Raw genomic sequence first — 17,565 nt, forward strand, 5'->3', positions numbered from 1 at the left:
GGATGAAATATGTGAAGAGGATTAAGAGTGCACTTATCTTGAACTCTGAGTAATGTTAATCACTTTACTGTACACCTTAAAGTAATATAACATGCATGTTAACTATACTGGAATTAAAATAGAAATAAACAAATAACAATTAACATTAAAATTTTAAACTTTTTTTTTAAAAAAACCACCTATAGGGCTTTGCTAGTAATAATAAAAGTGTAAAAAACAGTTTCAAAAAGAATACAAAATATTATGCAGATTATTATAACTTTGGACAAAGGCTTTGAGGATAGTTATGAGATGGCATTTTTTTACATTAGAAACAACTAGAAATTGCTCAAGTTTTCTCAGCAGGAAGTAGAAATGCAGACTAACCTGAAGGAATTAAAAGTTTTATCTGTGATATATAACAAAACAAAACAAAACAAAACAAATACCTAGTGGTCTAACAGATGAATTCTAGCAAAATGCAAGATGGTGTTTAAGTATTTTATAAGGTATAAAAAATAATTATAAATTCATTTAATCAGGTCAGCAATTAATTGGTTTAGGGATTGGCTTAAACTAGACTTAAATGAATTAAATTGACAAATAATACCTCCTAAGAAGAAAAAAAAAGACCCATACTACAAGTATAAATAACAAAATAACACAAAATATCGTAGTGTGATGAAAATATACCATGGAAAGTTAGATTTTATTTTAGAAATAGAAGAATGATTCAATATTAAGAGTTTTATTTATATAGTTTGATGCATTCATGCATTAGGTTAAAAAGTATAATATCAGTAAATACTAGAATACATTAAATAATGCATAAATTCTACTATAGTTTTTTTCAACTTTGAAAAAAGACAAACTTGTTAAATGATGCCTGGAATGAATTAACTACATCAAAATTAAGATACGATTTCTATATAAACTACAAACCGCCATATTAATCAACTCCACACAATTCTCAGTGAAATTAAAACAAATTTCTCCTACTATGTAAATTGTTTTGAAGACTTTATCCAAGAAAAGGGAAATGCTGAATAGCACTTCTGGAGAAAAAAAGTCATATAGACATTTGGATTAGTGCTAGCAAAATGCACATTATATTCACATCCAGCTTGGTCTTCAATTCATCTTGGATATCTTTCCACATAACCTAATAATCTTTTGTCACATTTGCTCAAGACATGCTGCATACTTTTAGTGTTCTCCTTAACTTCCCCTTCTCATTATTTTCAAGCATAAACTTCACTGCATTCTATCAAAGAAATAAAGGTAATAACATAGTAACTGCCTAACTCACTTCCCTTTCACACAATTTCATTTTATCCAAAGTCATCCCTTTCTTTGACACTTCCCATCACAGCAGAAGAGATCTTATTTTTATATCCAAAGTTAATACATTTCCGGAGTAGGTCTTTGGATCAATCAATGTTCTGAGAATGAAAGAAATTGAAAATGTTTATGTACCGGATGGAGAAAATCTGGGTGATAGAGCAAGATACAAGTAGCGGATAAAATATAATCAAGAGACAGTTCTTCTGTTTTAAAGCTGTTCCCAGAGGCCACCAAAATAGAGTTCTAAACTTTACCACTATTCTCTCTTAGCAACATATGTTTATTTTTTATCACATATTTACTATACTTATGTTAACTATATTTATATTAGTGTTTTATCTTCTATGTTATAATCTGCCTAAGAAGCAATGTTTATAGTAATAAACGTATTTTTAAAATAAATTTCATATATTTACTGAGCACTTATTATGTATTATGAATTCCACTAAATGACGAGGGGAATTAAAAGAAATCACCTTTTCATTCAATAGGACAGAGATGTAGACTAATGTTAGTTAAGTAAATGTAAAATTATGAAAGCTCTAGGTGGTGTAACAAAAATGACCAAAGGCAGATGTTTACAAATTATAATGAAAAAGTCTGATTCAGTCTTGGAAGTCCATTTCTTGGAGAAATATTTCACTAAGTGATATTTGAACTGAGATCTTAAGAATGGTAAGATTTAATTGGACATACTGAATAAGAAGTACTCATGGCTTACAACTGCATAGTTTTTAAGCTTCCACTGAAATTGTAAAATCACATAGAAGTCTGTGTTTCTTTGTTCTTAGTTGCAACACTAAATATATGATATAAGTAATTAGATGATGGAAAAACAATTACTAAGCACCTAATTCTCAGTGTGCCACATAAATTAATGAATACTGAGTTTTCCATTGAGCCCCCATGTAATGGGATTCAAATAGTTACAAAAAAAATTATTGTTTAAATCCACAATAAACAATTTAATCAACACTAAATGAATGTGTGCATAAGACAGTAGTATATTTCTAAAGAAATACAATTTCCTCAACTAAAAGGGAGCAAAATAAAATTGAGGCCTCCTAATTCTGATTCATACTTGCTTCTTCCTGGATCATCTCTGAGCTATAGGCTAGGCCCAGAAAGTGATTCTTCACAATGATAGAGAATCCTTGTCTTTTCTCACTTGTCTCCATGGCTTACACAGTTCTTAGAGTGGGGAGACCACTCTCCTCACTGACTCTGATGGCAGCAAACTTCTCTCCTTGGATTAAAGGCTTCATAAAAAAAAATCAAATCTCAACCAAAGAAACTTTGTAATTTGTTCAAAATATGTATATATTTCATTTCTTAAAAAAACTTAAACATCATATGTAAAATAGAGTTTGCTGTTTGCAATAATATATTAACTTTCTGCTTAAATTCAGTATATACTGTGGTATGATAAGAGATTGTTACAACAGATCCAATTTAGAAGATATAAAATTCTATTAAATAGTCATAGCTGTAGCCCTTCGCACTTTCCCTACAAACAATTATTCAAATATTCTTCAGAGAATAGAAGCATGCTCTAATAAGGTGGAAGTCCATATTGAGCAAATAAACTTATTTAGACTTACTATGCCAGTAGGTCTTTAAACCCAACTTATGAGGTATTTGGTGATTTCCATATACAGTGATTGCTACTGAAAGAAGCAGCAGTAAAGTTGCAACTGTAATCTTGCTAGCAACAGTATTCTCAGAACATAGTCGCTGAAAAAGCATCGTGGTAACTTCACATTCATATTTTGGAGGTTAAAATTCATGCCTCTAATCCCTTCGCTGGATCGCTGCTTTGTTGAAAAGTAGCATCATTTACAATCCTGACAGCAGGGGATTGGGGTGCCAGGAACTGCAAATGTGTTGTCATCTGACTTCGGCAATGGTTTAGAAAGCCAAAGAATAGTGCAACATATTTTCAACAAGGAAAATTCCCTTAAGAAGATAAAAGACAAACAAGCATTTAAATAGGATAGAAGTAAAGTATGTTATAAGGCCTCTGCTAAATAGCTTTTCATGTATTCTTTCATATTCTTTTCTTTCTGATTATTTAGCCAATTAAGATTGTGTTTTCTCTTTCTCCATTCCAGTAGCTATTTTTTTTCCAAATCTGTAGTCATAATAACAGCCTTCAAATAAAAAATTATTCTACATTTTTCTGTGGGTTTAGTTCAAGTGTTTATTACTTTAAATTTTTTTAACAAAAGATGATAACCTAAGAAATCATAGTAGGGGACTCAGAAACTCAAATCTGTTATATTCTGCAAAACTACACACAGATAAAGTCAATGCGTAAATTTATAGATTCTTAAAAAGTATAGGTGGAAACATGAATTCTTGACTTTATTCATTATGTGTATTAATAAGAGAAAAGATATTCAACTCTTCTCCCTTGTCTTCAGGATCACTCTTCTCTGTTTATACCAGTTACACAAAAATAAGCAATAATTAATTGATTGTTCATCTCCCTGGATCTCCTTGGATACCGATAAGCCAATGTTCCCAAGTAAGTCCAATCATTGTAGCCCAGACATTCTCTGTATATTACTGTCCTTGTACATGCTAAGGTGTGCCATGATAAGAATTCAGGATTTGTCTTAGGAGAAATAGGACACAATGTTCCAGCCTACCAAAGATTTCTACATTGGAAGATTTGGCTTTGCTTTCATTTGGCATTATCTTTTAAGTTTATAATTCTGTGGGAAACAGTGGCAATGATATGAAGCAGAATCCAGCTATATCTGTTTCACGGAGGAGGTGTGGGACCCAACTGGCCACTGAGAATAACATTGAGATATTCATATTCTTATTCATCCACCCAGATTACCACTGGGCATGCCTTAAGCAAATGTTCTTTGTCTAATCATCCAGGTATTTCTCTGCTATACATAAAAAGTTATTCCATGACATATTAGGGCTTAAGAATCTCTAAGCCTCTGTAAAGCTCTGTCTGCCTTGAATTGCCTACACGGATGTTTCATTTCTGGGAATTTACTATCTGCCCAGGAAGAAGGCAGAGTCTCTTTCTCAAATTGGGTTCTGATCTCATATTGTTTTATCTCACCACCTGTTCCAAGACTGGGGGATTATTTTTTTTTTAATCTGGAATGAGATAGTCTTCCACAGTTAAGATGCAATTTCTCCATATATTTTGATTATATCTTGAGTTGCCTTTGATTCCCTAAATTCTTGATTTGTAAGCCTCTTATAAACTTTTTCAGGAAACAAGTCATAGGGAAATTATTACTTGAATTAAGAGTGGGATGCTAGAAAGAAAAAAAAGTGGGGGAGGACTAAGAGAGGTAAAATAGTTACTGTTTAAAAAAATGTTTTCTTATGTTCTATATATCCATATTTCTACTATGGACATATATAGACATTTCAAGCTATAGACACAGACCCACTGAATGTTGAAAAAGTTATTAAGGTAGAGGGGATGTCAGTATGATGTCTACTTAATTAGTATAAAACAGAAACTTTTGCTTACTTATTACACTTCCTAACATACTTATTTAATTATGGTGACATGGCAAGTTGTCATTGAACCCAGAATATTATTTCTTTAATATTCTCAGCTAACCAACTTTTTCTCAGGACATTTGACCTGGAATCTATGGACAAAAGTCAGACAGAGCAGGAATTAGGATGCAGAAATATTAGCTACATCTATATTTTAACCAACTTTAACCAGAAAAGTAATATTCTCTCACATTATGAATATGGATAACAGACTGCAGGCATACTTCACTTTACTGCATTTTGCCTTATTACATTTCATAGATGCTGTGCTTTTGTGGCAACCGTGCATCAAGCAAGTCTATCAGCATCAGATTTCCAACAGCATTTGCTCATTTTGTACCCTGTGTCACATTTTAATAATTCTCACAGTGTTTTAAACTTTTATATTATTATATTTGTTATGGGGATCTGTAGTTAGTGATATTTGATGTTACAATTGTATTGTTTTGAGGAACCATGAGCCACACCCATATACAATGATGAACTTAGGAAATGTGTGTTCGGATGCTCCACAGGTCAGCCATTCCCCTATCTCTTTTCTTCTCTTCAGGCCTCCCTATTCCTGGAGCAACAATAATATTAAAATTAGGCCAATTGATAAACATATAATGGCTTCCAAGTGTTCAAGTGAAAGGAAGAATTGCACATTTCTTACTTCAAGCCAAAAACTAGAAATGATTAAGTTTAGTGAGGAAGGCTTGTTGAAGGCTAAAACAGGCCTAAAGCTAATCCTCTCACACGAAACAGGCAAGTTGTGAATGCAGGGGAATTTCTTGAAAATTAAAAATGTGAAAATCCTACTCCAGTGAAGGTGAAAATGATAAGAAAGTGAAACAGCCTTATTGCTAATATGGAAAAAGTTTCAGTAGAATGGAAAGAAGGTCAAACCAGCTATGACACTCTCTTAAGCCAGAGCTTAATCAAGAGCAAGGCCCTCAAGCTCTTCAATTCTATGAAGGCTGAGAGAGGTGAGGAAGCTGCAGAAGTAAAATTAGAAGGTAGCAGAAGTTGGCTTATGCAGTTTAAGGAAAGAAGCCACCTCCATAACATAAAAATGCAAGGTAAAACAGCAAGTGCCAATGTAGAAGCTGCAGCAAGTCATCCAGAAGATCCAACTGAGATAATTAATGAAAGTGGCTAACAACTTTTTAATATAGACAAAAGTCTATATTAAAAGAAGAAAAAGGAGAAGTTATGCCTGGCTTTAAAACTTGCAAAGACAGGCTAATTATTATGTTCGGAGCTAATGCAGCTGGTAACTTTAAGTTAAAAGCCATTCTCATTTACCATTATTGAACCTATACATATATAGAGAGCAATTCTCCTGAAGAAAAAGTGAGTATTTATTGGGCAGTTTCTGTGCGATACAGGATAGAGGGACCACATATAAAATAGCAGGAAATACAAAGACACAGTAATGATGGGAACCCCACCCTTGATGCAGCAACCTGAGTAGGGGGGATAAGACTGAGAAATATGAAAATGTGACCAGCCCAAGGCACAGGAAAAAAAAAAAATCAGTGGCTTGAAAGGAAAATAGAGTATAAGACAGGAAACCTACTAATCCTGAAAAGTCTAGTAAACAGTAGGGAACTTTTGGAACACTCACAGGGATAGAGATACTGGATAGCCCCATTGTTTACATGCCCTTCCACATTGATACCACAAACAGGATCAACATCGAGGCACTTTAGGCAGTCTGCCACCTCAGCTAGCCATAGGCCCCAGCCCATACCAACTTCAGCTGTCCTCAATAATGTGGCTCTGAGCCTGTGCTTGTCCCAGCTCTAGCCATCCTACAAAGGATGCCTTGGCATGATGCACACTGAGACACCCCTGCCTTGTGTAACTATAGTTCCAGCTATCTCATCAAGCAGTCTGGGCATGAAACACCCCAGGACACCTGTGGCTCTGCCTGCTTTAGTTTCAGCCATCCTATCAGAGCAACCCTGGTGCAAAGTGCTCTAGGATAACCCATCTATGTCTGATCCAGCTCCAACCATCCTCCAGGGTGGACCTGGTACAGAATACCCTGGAACCCACAGTATGAAGCCTGCTACAGCTCTAGCCAGCCAGCCTAAGGAACTAGGCACATGCAGTAGACATAGGAAATATTATTACATAAGGCCACTCCTTTAAGAAGTGAAGAGGTAGTTGTTTTGCCTACCTTATGGGAATAAACACAAATTCAAACATAATGAGGAAACAGAGGAATATGCTCCAAATAAAAGAACAAGAGAATACATCAGCCAAAGAATTAAATGAAATGATAAAGTTTAAAGTAATGGTCATGAAGTAGTCACTGGACTTGATAGGTCAGTGGATGAATTCAGAAAAAAAATAATAAAAACATATTAAAGGAACAGAGTTAAATGATACATTAATGAAATGAAAAAATAACTAGAAGGACTCAACAGCAGATTAGAACATATGGAAGAAAATAGTTCAACAATCCTGACACAGAGTAGTGGAAAGAAACTAAAAACTAAAATTAAAAAAAAATTCAATGAGTATAGCTTAAAATATACCTGATTAACATCAGGTATACAAATATATGCAGTATAGAGAACCCAGAAGAAGAAAGACAGAAAAATGCATAAAACTTATTGGAAGAAATAATAAGTGAAACTTCCCTTACCTGGGGAAAGAAACACAAACCCAGGTCCAGGAAAGCACAGAAAGCCCCAAGCAAAATGAACTCAAGGAGGTCCACACCAAGACATATGATAATTAAAATGTCAAAAATTAAAGTTAAAACAGAATTTTAAAAGCACCAAGAACAAAGCAACTAGTTATATACAAAGGAACCCCTAGAAGAATATCAGCTGTTTTTTTTTTTTTTCAACAGAAACTTTGCAGGCCAGAAGAGAGTGGCATAATATATTGAAAGGGAAGGAAGGAAGGAAGGCAGACAGGAGGACAGAAAGACAAGATAGTATTACACCAAGAATAATCTACCTGGCAAGATTAACATTCAGAAGTAAAGGAAAAATAGTTTTCCAGACAAACAAAAATTAAAGGCATTCATCACCACAAAACCAACATTAGAAGAAACGTTAAAGGGACTCTTTTAGTAATTGGGGGCGTGGGGGTGAGGGGTGGAGAAAGGCATAAGTAGAAGAAAATCATGAAAGCAAAAATATCCAAATAAAAGTAAATATAGTAGAGGTAGCAGATCAATTACGTATAAAGCTAGTCTGAAGATTAAAATAAAAGAAATTGTAAATCTATTATACTTTTAAAATTACCTAAGGAAATTAGGTAAAATCATAAAATAAAAAGATCATAAATAAAAATCATAAAATAAAAAGATCTAAAATATTAAATACATAAAGTGTGGAGACAGGAAAGTAAAAGTTTAATGCTTTTAGAATATGTTCCAACTTAAGTAACCATCAATTTAATATAGACTGTTATATACTTAGGGTATTATATATGAACCTCATTGTAACTGCAAACCAAAAACCTATAATAAATAGACATACACACAAAAAAGAGAAAGAAATGCAAGCATAACATTAAAGTCATTAAATCATGAGGGAAAAGAGCAAGAGATAAACAAGGAGCCTGAGAAGTTCTTAAAAAAAAAAAAAAACAAACAAAATGGCAATAAGTATGTCCTATCAATAAATACTTTAAATGTAAATTTTCTAAATTCTTCAATCAAAAAACATAGGATGACTGAATAGATTTAAAAAAAAAAAAGACCCCTCGATATGCTGCTTACAAGAGACTCACCTCAGACCTAAAGACACATACAGCCTGAAGGTGAAGGGATGGAAAATGAGAGTCTAAGCAAATAGAACAAAGAAGAAAGAGAAGCAGCAAAAGCAGCAGGAGCAGCAGCAGGAGCATATTATATAAAATATTCATTTAAAATAACCCTAGGGTTGTTGGAAGGGAGGTGAATGAGAGGATGGAGTAATTTGGTGATGGGCATTAAGGACACGTGAGGTGATGAGTACTGGGTATTACATGCAACTGATGAATTATTGAACACTACATCTGAAACTAAGTATGTACTATAAGTTGGCTAATAAATTTAAATTTAAAAAAAATAGTATGAAACTAGAAATTAATTCCAAAAAGAAAACTGGAAAAGATACAAATGTGGAGACTAAAATACTTGCTATTAAACAATGGGTCAAAAAAAAAGAGAAAATATAAACATACTTGAAGGCAAAAGAAAATGAAAACACAGTTCAAAATCTTTGGGATGCAGCAAAGGCAGTTTTAAGAGGGAAGTTTTTAGTGATACAGCCCTATCTCAAGAAACTAGAAAAATCTAAAATAAACAATCTAACCTTACACCAAAAGGAACTAGAAAAGGAAAGCAAAACCCAAAGTTAGTAGAAAGAAGAAAATTAAAAAAAAAAAAATAGAGTGGAAATACCACAGAAATATACAAGACCAGAAGAAATTAGAAAAATTATATGTCAACAAATTGGACAATCTAGAAGAAATGAATAAATTTCTAGAAACATACAGTCTTCTAATACTGAATCAAGAAATACAGAAAATCTGAATATACCAACTACTGGGAGCAAAATTGAATCAGTAATCAAAAGACTCCCAACAAACTCTAGGACCAGATGGTTTCACAGGTGAATTATACCAATCTATAAGAAGAGTTCATGCCTATCCTTTTGAAACTACTTCAAAATATAAAAGAAGAAGGTATTTTTCCAAATTATTTCTTTAGTTTTTAAGAAAGATTTATTTGAGAGAAAGAGAGTGAGAGACAACAGAGCAGGAGGGAGGGTCAGAGAGAGAAGCAGGCTACCCTCTGAGCAGTGAGCCTGACTCAAGGCTCAATCCCAGGATCCCAGGGTAGTGACCTGAGCCAAAGGCAGATGCTTAACCAACAGAGCCACTCAGGCAGCCCATTTCCAAATTATTTCTATGAGACAAGAAGTACTCTGATACCAATACCAAACAAAGACACTATAGAACAAGAAGACTGCAGGCTAATACCCCTGAAGAACATAGGTGAAAAATCTTAAGTAAAATATTAGCTAATTGAATTCAACAAAAATTAAAACTATCATTCACTGTGAATAAGTGAGATTTATTCCAGCAATTCAAGGATGGTTCCAAATTCACAAATCAATTAATCTGTGTACTACACTAACAAAATGAAGGATAAAAATCATAGGATCATTTTAAAGAGAAAGCATTTGACAAAATCCAACATCCATTTATGATAAAAGCTCTCAACAAAGTGAACTTAGAAGGAACTTACCTCAACACAATAAAAGCCATATATGACAAACCCACACCCAACAGCATACTAAAAGCATACTGAAAGCTTTTCCTCTAAGATCAGGAAAAAGACAAGGATGTCCACAAAACAAAGACATGCACTGTCATCACTGTTATTCAGCATATTATTTGATTTCCTAGACTGCAGCAATCAATGAAGAAAAAGAAATAAAGACATCCAAATTGGTAAGATAGAGATGAAATTGTTACTATTTGCAGATGATATAGTTATAAACATAGAAAATCCTAGGTACTCTACCAAAAAAAACTATTAAAACTTACAAGTTTAGTATAGTTGCAAGATAAAAAATAATACACAGAAATATTTTGTATTTCTATTCACTAATAAGGTATCAGGAGATAAATTAAGAAAACAATCCCATTTATAAATACATCAAAAAGGAATAAATTTAATAAAAGAGGTGAAAGATCTATACTCAGAAAATAAGACTTTGATGAAAGAAATTAAAGATGACATGAATAAATAGAATGATATACCATGATCATGGGTTGGGAGAATTAGTATTATCAAACTGTTTATACTACCCAAAGCAATCTACAGATTCAGTACAATCCCTTTCAAACTACCAAGAGAATTTTTTTAAAGAAATAGAATAAATAACCCTAAAATTTATATGGAAACATAAAGACTCTGAAAGGCTAAAATAATTGTGAGAAAGAACAAAGTTGGAAGTATCAGAATCCTGGATTTAAAATTATACCACAAATCTGTAGTAATCAAAATAGTATGGTACTGACATAGATACATAGATCAATGGAATGGAATAGAGATTCCAGAAATCAACCCACACTTATATGATCAATTAATCTACAACAAAGGTGGCAAGAATATAAAATAGAGGAAAACACAGCGTCTTCAATATGGTGTTGGAAGAACTGGACTGCCACATGCAAAAGAATGAAATGGACCACTTTCTTACACTATACACAAAGTAAACTCAAGATGGATTACAGATCCAGATGTCAGACCTAAAATCTTAAAACTGGTAGAAAACATAGGCAGTCATCTTTTGGATATCAGCTTTAGAAATATTTTTCTGTATCTCTCTCCTTGGGCAAGGCTAGCAAAAACTTAAATAATTGGAACTACACCAAAATAGAAAGCTTTTGCACAGCAAAGGAAACCATCAACAAAATGGAAAAGCAGCCACTGCATGAGAGAATATTTGCAAATAATATATATTCAGCAAAGGGTTAATATCCAAACTATACAAAGAACTCATACAACTCAATATCAAGAAAACAAATAATCTTATTTTTAAAATGGGCAGAGCACCTAAACAGATATTTCTTCAAAGAAGGCAGACAGATGGCCAACAGACCCATGAAAAGATGCTTAACATCACTAACCGTCAGGGAAAGAGAAATCAAAACAACGATGAGGTATCACCTCACTCTTGTCAAAATGGCTAATATCAAAAGACAAGAAATAACAAATGTTGGGAAGAATATGGAGAAAAGGAATCCCTGGTGAACTGCTAATGAAAATCTTTTTTTTTAAAGATTTGTTTTAATTTATTTATTCATGAGAGACAGATAGAGAGGCAGAGACATAGGCAGAGGGATGAGTAGGATCCATGCAGGGAGCTTGATGTGGGACTCAATCCTCCGGGGTCTCCAGGACCATGCCCTGGGCTGAAGGTGGTGCTAAACTGCTGAGCCACCCGGGCTGCCCATGCTAATGAAAATCTAAATTGGCTCATAGCCCAGTGTGTGTAACCATAACAAATAATATAATATTGCCCTTTACAACAACATGGATAGACCCAGAGTATATTTTGCTGAGTGTATACTGAGTGAAATAAATCAGAAAAAGACAAATACCACATTATTTTATGTGGAATTTAAAAAATAAAATGAATGACCAAACAAAGAAACATAGAAATAGACTCATAAATGTGAGAGAAAACTGGTGATAGCCAGAGGAGAGGTGGGTGTGGGCATGGGTGAAATAAGTGAAGAGGATTAAGAGGTACAACTTTCAGTTATAAAATAACCATCACAAGGATGAAAATCACACCATAGGGGATACAGTCAATAATGTAATAATTTTGTGTGAGTATAGATGGTAACTACACTTTTCATGGTGATCATTTTGTAATGTATATAATTGTCAAATCACTATATTGTACACCTGAAACTAATATAACATTATGTTAACTATTCTTCAAAAAAAAGTCTACCTATAATCTATCAATGGAATAACAAAAACTAGATAACAGTACATCTCTTACAACATAGTTTACTGGATATTTTCAATCCACTGTTGATATCTACTGCTTAGGGGAAAAAAAAAAGAAAGAAAAAAAAATTCCTTTTAAAATGTTACTACTCATTGACAAGGCAACTGGTCACCCAAGAACTCTTTTAAAGACATACAATGACTCCTAACTCGGGGAAACGAACTAGGGGTGGTGGAAGGGGAGGAGGGCGGGTGTTGGAGGGGAATGGGTGACGGGCACTGAGGTGGACACTTGACGGGATGAGCACTGGGTGTTTTTCTGTATGTTGGTAAATTAAACACCAATAAAAGTTAATTAAAAAAAAAAATAAAGACATACAATGAGAAAATGTTTTCATGCCTGCTAATACAACATCCCCTCTTTAGTCCATGGACCAAGGAGTCATTTTGACTTTCAAGTCTTATTGTGTAAGAAACACAGTTCATAAGGCTTCATAGATAGGGTCATTTGACAAATTTGGGCAATGTAAATTGAAGACCTCTGGAAAGGATTCACCATTCTACATGTCATTAAGAACATTCATGATTCATTGGAAGAGATCAAAATATCAACATGAACAAGAGTTTGGAAGAAATGTATTCCAAACTTTCTACATGACATTGACGGTTTCAAGACCTGCAGATGTGGTGGAAATAGCAAGAGAACTAGCAATAGAAGTGAAGTCTGAAGATGTGACTGAATTGCTGCCTCTCATGGTAATACTTTAACTGATGAGGAGTTGTTTCTTATGAGTGAGCAAAGAAAGTGGTTTGTTGAAATGGAGTCCACTCCTGGTGAAAATGCTGTGATGATTGTAGAAGTGACAATGAAGGATTTAGAATTTAAACAATGCAGCATGTGAGAGGATTGACTCTAAACGCAGTTCTTCTGCGGTTACACTGTTGCCAAACAGCATCACATGTTACAGACAAATTGTTTGTGAAAGGAAAGTCAATCCATGCAACGAACTTCCTTGTCATCTTAAGAAATTGCCGTATCTACCTCAACCTCAGGAAGCACCACCTTGATCAATCAGGTGCCATTAACAATTGAGGAAAGACCCTGTATGAGCAAAAACATCATGACTCACTGAAAACTCAAATAATGTTTAGCAATTTTAGTGATAAATTATTTTTAAAGTATGCACTTTGCTTGTTGTTAGGCATAATGTTTTGCACACTTAACAGATTATGGTATAGAGTAAACATAACTTTTATACGAACTAGAAATCAAAACTTCAATTTGACTAATTTTATTGCTATATTTATTGTATTGTAACATTTACTTTATTGCAGTGATCGGGAACTGAATCCACATTATTATTTCTGAGGTATGCCTGTTAACTAGTAATATAGATTACAGATGTATTCATATAATATTATAGTTTATGCAAGATTTTAATATATATTTGCATTTATTATAAAATTTCAGTCTCTACTGAAATCACTCTTATATCTTATTGTCTTATACACTAATAAAGAAGCAGATATATTACTCTCTTGATTTTGATTTAAATATTTTGAAAACAAAATTTCAATCTACCAATCTCCTTTATAATTTAAAAAAAATTTTTTGAACGATTTTATTTATTTATTCATGATAGACATAGAGAGAGGGGCGCAGAGACACAGGTAGAGGGAGAAGCAGGCTCCATGTAGGCACCCCAACCCGGGACTTGATTCTGGGACTCCAGGATTAAACCTTGGACCAAAGGCAGGTGCTAAACAGCTGAGCCACCCAGAGATCCCCCTCCTTATAATTTGTTAGATTTTATTGTTTTAATTTGAAAACAATATTTGAAGAAGCGATACATAATCCTCACCAGATAACCAAAGGGATACAAAACACACACACACACACACACACACACACACACACACACAACTTTACAAACCCATGCATCATAGTAGCTTCTGTTGGAGCTAAATAATGTTTCTGTACCACCCATGACACTAGCAGAACACAGATAATCAAGTTTCTGACTCGATGCTTTCTGAACATTGATTTGACATCTCCTTGTATAGGAATATGATTAAAGAAGAAAAATAAATAATGTAATACTACTTATATTGATTTGACCAAAACCCAGAAAGAAATTATGCTTTACTAATAGTCATTGGATGGAGTGCCACTATGGCCCTCCTAGTTCCATGTATCTGACAGTCATTGATCGATCACTTACCATGTGGAAGGATTTCTAAAGACCATGTAATTATAAAGGCTTGATAATGATGGACTCATTATTTTTTCACTAGCAGAGCGTTACAATATATTACAGTTTTTATGCTATACTGTGTCCATAAAATGATTAATTTTTTTTGGAAACTATATCTTAAGTAGTAAATTCTACAATAATTTGTAATGTAATGGGGTTCAGTTTAAAGAGGAGTCACTCATTTTTTTCATTTTTCCACTCACTTTACAAAAAGATAAGTTTAAAATTTGCTGACCTTTTCTATAATAAGCCAGTAGTTTGCTGCCAAGCAGATATATTAAAAAAGAATAATGGCAGTTAATCTGCCTTTTCAATATAAAAGTGGAATTTTAATACTAAGAGAGAAAGTCACTGTTGTTCAAAGAAAAGTTTCTGATGGAAAGAATAGTTTTAAAAGAGATGCTTGCAAACTCTTCCATGTTTATAATTTTGTTTTTAAAAACGGCACATGCCACATATTTCTGAAAGTTTCAAAACACTGAACCTACATTTAGAAAATAAAAAGCTAAACTAAAATTTTTATTGGGTTTAACTTATTTGTAAAAATATAAAAATTAAACATTTTAGTTTAGCATTACTCTCTAGGATGGGGGAAATGGAAATTTCCTATCTATATTCTAAAAAATTTTTATGTAATTGGAAAGTGAGATTGAACATTATCATATGGATTAATTGGTGCAGCCAATGATACTTCTATTACATTCTTATATGTGTACTTTATGAGGTTTTTTCTTTCTTAACCTGTAATTGTCATTAAAAATACTTTTAAAAATAAACCTAATTTTACAAAAGATCCCTAAGTTGGTAAACTCAAATTTTCAGAGATCATGAAGTAATCAGTAATTTACTCTCAACAGAAATATTACCCTTCATTTTAATGTTTTAATTGAAAAAATGTAATTAAATATTTTATATGACATATACCTCACCTTATTAACTTTCTATTTATTTTATGATATAAATATTCTGTTAGTTTTGTGGTATATACATATAATTTATTGAGTTAACATAAATATGTTGGTATACAAATTTTTTAAAAAATTATACTCTTGGGATGCACAATCCAAAATGTTGGCACATCAATGGGATAAGCATGTATCTATGAATGAATAATATTGATCTAATCTTTTGTCAACAGATATTTTTTAAAAGTTAATTTACTGTTATATTGACTGCTTTGCTTTTAATATCGCGAGTGGTCATTTGAAAACCACTTCCTCTTGAAGGTCATGTGAAATAGCTTTTACTAGCAAGGCAATTTGTTTCATCTTTCAATCATTTCCATGAGTTCTTGTAATTATGGACATATTTTGCATGCTTCATGTTCCATAACATGCAAGTTTTGCTTGCTGGGTATGATTTCCTAAGTGACTATTTCAGCTACGGAGTTTTTATTAACTTTTGTTACTCTCTCTCATCCTCTCTACACTATAAATGCCTTAGGTCTGACTATTCACATCTCCTGCCCAGATTACTTTCAGATTCTTCTAAGCAATCTTCCTATCCCCTGTTGGAGCCTTTTCAAGGTTGCTGCCAAAATAATAGTTCCAAAAATTAACCCCATACTTGAAACTCCAGTGGCTTGCCTGCAGCCTCAAAATAAAATTCCAGTTCCTGAAAGTTGTGACAAAGTTCTCCCTTGAAGGAATTCTTATCACCTCAAAATCTTACACCACCAGAAGTGTGCCAACTTGTTACCACACTATTGCACATGCAGTTTCCCCTGCTAAAAAAAACATTTTCTGACATCTTCCTTAATTCTGGTATCTTCTTTTCTTACATATCTGATGTTCATCCCTTCCTCTGTTACATTTCCTTTGATTAAACATCCCTTCTCTGTACTCCCATTGCTCCCACATCAGTGTTTGCCAGTTCATTTATCATATTTTAAAGTAAGTTATATAACCAGCAAAACCCCCTACACAAAGTCTTTGACCAGAAATTCTAAAATATGAAAATTTCCTGGATTTACTCACAAAAATGAATGTAGCAGGCAGCCCTGGTGGTTCAGTGGTTTAGCAACACTTCAGCCCAGGGCATGATCCTGGAGATCCGGGATCGAGTCCCACATCAGGCTCCCTGCATGGAGCCTGCTTCTCCCTCTGCCTGTGTCTCTGCCTCTCTCTCTCTCTCTGTCTCTCATAAATAAATAAATAAATAAAATCTTTAAAAAAATGGAATGTAGCAAGGTTCTGTTGAAATCTTAAGAAATGGCTTTACTTTCATTCTAAATTATACTATCCATTGAAGTGACAGGAAAGAAAAAAGGCACTAAAATCAAGGGGAAAGAATATATCATACATATTGAGACTAAGAATAATGTGCATGTATTTTTAACAACCAAGTCTTTTACCTTTTATGTTTTTGATAGTTGACTGTTCTATCTTTACATGGGACTCAAATATTCTTACTTTTTTTTTTAATATTTTTATTATTATTTATTTATGATAGTCACAGAGAGAGAGACAGGCAGCGACACAGGCAGAGGGAGAAGCATGCTCCATGCACCAGGAGCCCGATGTGGGACTCGATCCCGGGTCTCCAGGATCGCGCCCTGGGCCAAAGGCAGGCGCCAAACCGCTGCGCCACCCAGGGATCCCATATTCTTACTTTTAAATATGAAAAGAAACATTAATCACCCTAATTAAATAGAATACGAACTCCACATATTAAATGATTTCAAAGGTAAAATTAGAAACTAACAAAAAAAAAGGAAAATGTACTTCATTTAGAATACAAATTTATGGGGTGTCTGGGTGGCTCAGTGGTTGAGTAGCTGTCTTTGACTCAGGTCATGATTCTCAGGTCCTGGGACCCAAGTCCCACATCGGGCTCCCTGTGGGGAGCCTGCTTCTTCCTCTCTCTGTGTGTGTCTCTCACAAATAAGTAAATAAAATCTTTAAAAAAATAAAAATTTATATCTTCATTCAGAGTGATTTAACAAATACAAGATATTATGATTTTTTTAATATGAGTTTACTG

At 33.6% G+C, this 17,565-nt stretch overlaps 1 pseudogene; it reads left to right on the forward strand.

Moving 5' to 3' along the window:
• The first annotated feature begins 5,471 nt into the window (after positions 1-5,471).
• On the forward strand, positions 5,472-13,396 carry LOC121474071 (annotated as a pseudogene).
• Positions 13,397-17,565: the final 4,169 nt, after the last annotated feature.

Source organism: Vulpes lagopus, chromosome 12 (assembly GCF_018345385.1).
Source record: "Vulpes lagopus strain Blue_001 chromosome 12, ASM1834538v1, whole genome shotgun sequence".
In the NCBI taxonomy this organism is placed as follows: domain Eukaryota; kingdom Metazoa; phylum Chordata; class Mammalia; order Carnivora; family Canidae; genus Vulpes; species Vulpes lagopus.